Genomic DNA, 6864 nt, shown 5'->3' with positions numbered 1-6864 from the left:
ATTTTAAGGCATTTTGCCGAAATTATTCGATTTTAAGGCTTTGAGCCGAAAATGGTTGATTTTAAGGCTTTGAGCCGAAAATGTTTGATTTTAAGGCATTTTGCCGAAATTGTTCGATTTTAAGGCGACTTGTCGCTAAAAATGGTTAATTTTAAGGCTTTGAGCCGAAAATGTTTGATTTTAAGGCATTTTGCCGAAATTGTTCGATTTTAAGGCGACTTGTCGCTAAAAATGGTTAATCTCATTTAAAAGCTATTTGTTTGCTAAAAATCGATTAGACCGTAGGCAATTTGTCGCCAGAATAATTAATTAGATGTAGGCAATTTTATTGCCAAAAAAAAAACGTGATTTGAACGAGGCCATTAGTCACAATTATTGATTAATTGGACTTTTAGGTGAAGTGTTCGAAAATAAGGCAATCATACCATAGTTATTAATTAACTAGGCACTTTAGCCAATATTGTCGGATTTAGGCTTTAATACCACGATTATTAATTAATCGGGCGTTTAATCTTAATCATGTTTTAATTGAGGCAGTTTATTTGCCGAATTGATGACGTGAATGCATTTATGCAACAACTTTAATTCAGAATTGGAGTAGAAGAAGAATATGCATGAAATGCTAAAATTAAATAGGCAGAGTTTCGTTAGTACCTGATTTAATTGGCGACCGCTTCTTAGCTCCAGATTTAGCTCCTCATTTGGGGAATATTAATTAATTAATTAGAATTTGTTTAATTTTAGTGGCCAAGTATCACAACACATAAAAAAAAATAAAGACTGAATTAAAAATGCAAAAAGCGGTAAAAGAATCGCAAAAGCGTGAGGGAGAAAGATCGTCCGTCAACACAGACAGGAGTGCCAAAAATGAAGAGGTAAGTGGCCATTTATAGGCCAAAAATGGGCCTAGGGCGGCAGGTGCCGCCGTGCTCGGCGGTGGCCCCTTGGGCCATTCACTTCAGAGGAGTTTTCAGGAGTTTTGGATCTCCAAAAAATATTCCGGGACTTGTTCCGCGATCCTCGCGACATTCCGGACGTTTTAAGTACCATATTGGCATACTTTCGGTGAACTTCCAAAATGGCCTTCGATCCGGTCGGACTGTCCGTAGTCCAGAAAAATAGGCTTTTCGAGCCTCAAAATTTGAGTATTCACAGTTGCCCCCCACCGGCGATCATAAAAATGATTTATGGGAGTCGGTGGTTGTCTGAAACACAAATTTTGAAGGTGAAAATCGGACGCGTCTAGAAGACCCGTGCTTTAGCCATTTGCTTATAAATAGCTTGAAACTTTTATTTTCATTCATTCTAAACTTTTCAAATTAAAGAGCTCTCTTCAAATTCTTTCAATCTTCAAGGCTTCGAACTTCCTCTCTCCATGGCTTCCTCGGATCTCAGCGGTGAGGATTTTCTAGGTTCTCTAGGAATTTCCCTTGAAGAAGTCAATCTTACGGTGGACGCTAATACTCACACCTCCGTAACTGGCATCTTCGCCCAGGTAAGCCCCTTTTCGCTCCTATTTGTTTGCAATTGTATTATTTTTTTTTTTTTTTGGGCCTTAGATCGCACTAGGAATTTTTGGGCCTTCGCGGCCGAATTATTAATTTTCGGGCCTCCTTGGCCTGATTGTGAATTTTAGGGCCTCCGCGGCCGGATTGCGAATTTGTGGGCCTTTGTAGTGGAATTGTGATTTTTGGGCCTCCGTGGCCGGCTTGTGATTTTGTGGGCCTTTGTGGCCGGATTGCGAATTTGTGGGCCTTTGTGGCGGAATTGTGATTTTTGGGCTTCCGTGGCCAACTTGTGATTTTGTGCGCCTTTGTGGCCGACTTGTGATTTTTGTAGGCCTCCGTGGCCGGACTGTGATGATTTTATTATTTTTTTTTTTTTTTTGTTGTGCCGAATTCTGACTGTACTTCTGTACTAAATGTCATTTGTACCTGCAATCAGTTAGTACTAAAAATATGTATGCATGCTTGAAATGAAAATGGGGTTTCACCATTTCAGACGTACTTTATTTTTTGTTTGTTTATTTATTTACCCCCCCTCTTTTTTAGGTGGCCCCACCGTCGGCGGCCGCTGCCGCTGTTGTTTGGCGGCTGCTGCCGCCATCATTCAGCGGCTGCTGCCGCCGTCGTTCGGCGCATTTTTCTATAAAAACTAGTTTTTTGTTTGGTTCTTCACTCATCCTTTCTTTTCTCTCTTCTTCTTCTTAATTTCAAAGAATGAATCCCTTTTTTACTCACAGCATGCACAGCTGGATTAGGAGTCTCTCCAAAGTCGAAAAGATCAACTTGGGGAGGTACGGTCTCTCTCCTATCGTTAACCTCAGGGGGGTAGTAATCGACTGGAACTTTTTATGGGCCTGCATCAGACTTTGGGACCCTGAGGCCCATGTGTTCCGGTTCGGAGCCATGATGGAGGAGATGTGTCCTCTTTTTGAGGAATTCTGTGCTGGCCGAAACTATCAGGAGCCTTGACAGAGCTGCTTTAGGCTTCGAGGATTGGACGGTTTCTCCTATTATTCTCCAGGTACTTCTCTTTTTTTCTTTTTCTTTATTTTTTCTTCTTTTGGCCTGTCCCTTTGTAATAGAAAGGATCCATTACTCAGGTTTGGTTAAAGGACCACCTCCAAGTGGTTGTTGTTCCTAATTTACTGCCTTATAACCCCGTCCAGTACGGCATGCGGAGGATATTGATCACACACCCGTCTGCTGATGCATGGACCTCATGGCTGATTGAGTTGGGTCCATATGAGGTGTTGTGGTTCGTACCCTGGTATGACATTACCCGCTTTATCCAGGTTAGCTCTCGCCATACTCGGGTTTACCTTTTAGGACTTACCCATAGTACTTGGTACTATGCTTCGCGTGTTATGAGGCAGATGGGGATAGATCAGACTGTACCGATCGTGGATGACTCTTTATCTGATTCAGCCATCACTCCGGGGGTTACCCGAGCCGTCCTTAGAGCTTGGGTTAGAGACCATCAGATGGTTAGGCCTTTACCTAATCCTGATGGTATTCAGACTTCTCCTGAGTATCGGGCCTGGTTCATGACCGTTGTTTGGCCGGTTGAAAGGCTGAGGAGGAACGCATTGCTGAGTGCACTTGAGGGTTGGACTCAGGCTGAAGCTAGTGATGGCGTTAAGACTGATGAGGAGATTGTGTTGGCCCCTCGGACAGGCGAGGCTGGAGAGAGTTCAGCAACTAGGGATGACTCGGAGGACATTGCCCCACGGAGGCGACGGGACACCTAGACTCTGATAGGCTTTTGAATTTGCTTTTCTTTGGCTTTGTATGTCTTCTCTTTTTTTTTTTTTTTTGTTTTATGGACTTTATTTTTCTTGGTTTCTTTGGCTTTCTACTTGTACTGTTTGACTTTATTGCTTTTCATTGGAGTGTCATTTGACTTTCAAGCTTTCCAAGCATGTTTCCACTTTATTCATTTAAGCTCTAATTTTTGCCTAAGCCGCCCTTTCGGGTTTTCAACTTAGCGAGCTACCCATTTTTTGCCTAAGCCGCCCTTTTCGGGTTTTCAACTTAGCGGGTCTCGACTTTTACCTAAGCCGCCCTTTTTGGGTTTTCGACTTAGCGGGTTTTTCTTTGTTTCTCTTTTTTTTTTTGTTGGCAAAGAAGAAAGAATGATGAAAGGATGATTTTTTTTTATTAATGTTTAGACCGTACCCAATGAGGGCTGCCTACATATCTCCGATACATAATTTCTTTTTTCCGAAGAGAATCAGGTCTAATGTAGTTCATTTTACATTATGCAATACTTATTACACAAAATATCTTTTTAACTGATCTAAATTACATGGATTCGTGAATTCCAAACCATCCAAATCAGTCAAGATGATGGCTCCGCCGGACAATATTTTCTTCAACACATAGGGTCCAGCCCAATGAGGACGAAACTTCCCACGTGGGTCTATGATTGGCTGTCTAATTTCCTTCAGGACCAAACAACCTTCTTCCAGTTTTCGGCCTTTGACCTTCTTATTAAAATGCTGTGCCATTCTTCTCTGGTAGACTTGAGTTTGGTGAATTGCTTGCAACCACTTTTCATCCATACCCAAGAGTTGCAAATGATAATTCTTAATCCAGTCTGCTTCGCTGATCTGGCTTTCTTGGATAACCCTTGCCGATTGAACTTCCAGCTTGATAGGCAATACTGCTTCCATACCATATACCAAAGAATACGGGGTTGCTCCGGAGTCCTATATCCCCATAAGGCATTCGGTAGCTGTTCGTGCCAAGCTTCGTGCTTTTTAGCTGTCTTCTGCAGAATGACTTTTATAGCCTTATTCGCGGCCTCTACAGCCCCGTTTGTTTGTGGACGATAGGGCGAAGACTTATGATGTTGAATTCTTGTTTCCTTCAACAAATTAGAAAATTCACTCTGAAAGTGAGACCCATTATCCGTGATGATCTCGAATGCCGTTCCGTACCGACAAAGGATGTTAGTACGAACGAACTATGCTGCCTTCTTGGCATTTAAAACTGAATAGGAGGCTGCCTCGATCCATTTAGTGAAATAATCTACGGCAACCAGGATGAACTGATGACCGTTAGAAGCTTTCGGGTGGATTTTTCCGATCACGTCTATGCCCCAAGTTGCGAAGGGCCATGGTGAAGCAATGGGATTCAAATTGATCGGAGGCTGTCTTTGCAGTTTAGCAAAAATTTGACATTCGTGGCATTTCTGCGCGTGCCTCACGCAATCTGCATTCATGGTTGACCAGTAATAACCCAGGTTCACAATCTTCCGAGCCAAGGCTATCCCGTGCATGTGTGGACCAGACTCCCCATTATGTAAGGAATCCATGATGGTTTGAGCTTCTCCCTCATCCACGCACCTTAGGTGCAGGCCATTCGAACTTCTCTTATATAGAACTCCCCCAGTACGGAAATATCCGGATGCTAACTGCCTCAATGTTCGTTGATCAGTCTTGGTAGATCCCTCTGGGTAAGCTTCATTCTAAAGATAATTATGTATATCCCAATACCAGGGCTTGTCATCCACCAAATTCATGACATGTGCTGGCTGCTTCTGTAGCCGAACTGTGAGAGGTCGAATGACTTGGTCTCCTCCCACATTGACCATAGAGGCCAAGGTAGCTAGAGCATCAGCGAACTGATTCTTGGCTCGCGGTAAGTAGTGGAAGGATAGATCTTCAAATTGCTGAGCCAATTCGTCCAAGCATTGTAGGTAAGGAACCAAACGCTCTTCTTTAATTTTCCATTTTCTCAAAGCTTGAGAAACTATTAAATTAGAATCCCCGAAAACCTTGAGGACTTTTATTTCTTTTTCCAAGGCTGCTTCTAACCCTTTTATGCAAGCTTCATACTCGGCTTCATTGTTGGTGCAGTTGAAATCTAATTTGATTGCGATTGGGACATATTCTCCACAGGGAGTTTTGAATACGACTGCAATCCCATTTCCATGGTAGTTTGAAGCTCCATCGAAGTACATTTCCCTGACTTCACTTTCCAAGCTCAACAAGTCTTCATCAGGAAATTCTACCTCCGGCATTTTGTCTTCGATCGGCAATTCTGCTAATTGATCAGCTAAGGCTCCGCCTTTCACTGCCTTCCGTTGTACAAATTTTAAATCATAAGCTACGAGCACTGACACCCACTTTGCCATCTTACAGTCAAGAACCGGCCTCTCTATAAGGAATTTCAAGGGGTTCGATTCAGAAATAACGCTTATGGTGTAAGATGAGAGGTAGTGCTGTAGCTTTGTACAGGCCCATACTAGAGCCAGACACAGCTTCTCTATCTTATTGTATTTCAACTCGTAGTCTAGCATCCTTTTGCTGAGGTAATACACGGCAGGTGCTGCCGTGCTCGGCGGCGGCCCCTTGGGCCTTTCACTTCAGAGGAATTTTCAGGAGTTTCGAATCTCCGAAAAATATTCCGAGACCTGTTCCGCGATCCTCGCGACATTCCGGACGTTTTAAGTACCATATTGGCATACTTTCGGTGAACTTCCAAAATGGTCTTGGTCTGGTCGGACTGTCCATAGTCTAGAAAAACAGGCTTTTCGAGCCTCAAAATTTGAGTATTCACAGTGACGCAGCCCTAACACGGGTCAGGCTCCTTTGGGCGGTTTGATTCAATTTTTGGTTCAAACACTTCTGGTTTATCGTGATACCTTGTCCCTTGTCCTCATATCATCATTGGGTCAGGTGGAGGCATAAAATCACGCGTCAACACTAGTTACATCCTAACGGTTTGAGGCTATTATGTGGGATAGCCAAGTTAGCTCGCCATGACGGAACAACCTTAACGGCTTGAGGGGTGGGAGAGCTTTATTGTATGTATCATCGGGTGAATGAGGATCATTATTTCCTTCAAGCGGAGACTGATTGCAATTTTTTTACAAAGCTTCCAAAATATCTTCTTTGAAGAATTGGAAGCAAAAGTTTTTTATTGTTTGCCGAGTTAGGGAGTTCGATATCCCGACCCAGTGGTTTAGCGGCCCTGCGAGACGTCTCCTTGTTTCACCTACACCTGAGGACTTGCAATGTGAAAATCTGATAAAGGCCGGAGGATTAAGGATGGTGAACCTAAAGTAGTAATTGCTGATGGTTATCGGATTCTTCCTCTTAGCGAACCTATAAGACCTAGTTCTTTGTCTTCTGGTAAATACTGCTTCCAAATGTTGTAAATGTTGTTCCTGTACTGATATGTCTTAATTTTTCTTTTTCTTTGTTTTTGTGTAGGAATGGCTCCTAAAAAGGCGAAGGGTCCAAAATGTCTAAAGTTGCAGAAGTAATGAAGAAGAAGTCTGGGACTGATAGCTCAGAAAAAGGGAGGCCTGTGGTGACCATAGATTCTCTAGTCCCCCAGCCAGAGACTACTC

The sequence above is a fragment of the Jatropha curcas genome, chromosome 6, assembly GCF_041381405.1.
Source record: "Jatropha curcas cultivar XTBG-Jc1 chromosome 6, XTBG_Jcur_1.0, whole genome shotgun sequence".
Classification (NCBI taxonomy): domain Eukaryota; kingdom Viridiplantae; phylum Streptophyta; class Magnoliopsida; order Malpighiales; family Euphorbiaceae; genus Jatropha; species Jatropha curcas.
This window is presented reverse-complemented; position numbering follows the sequence as displayed.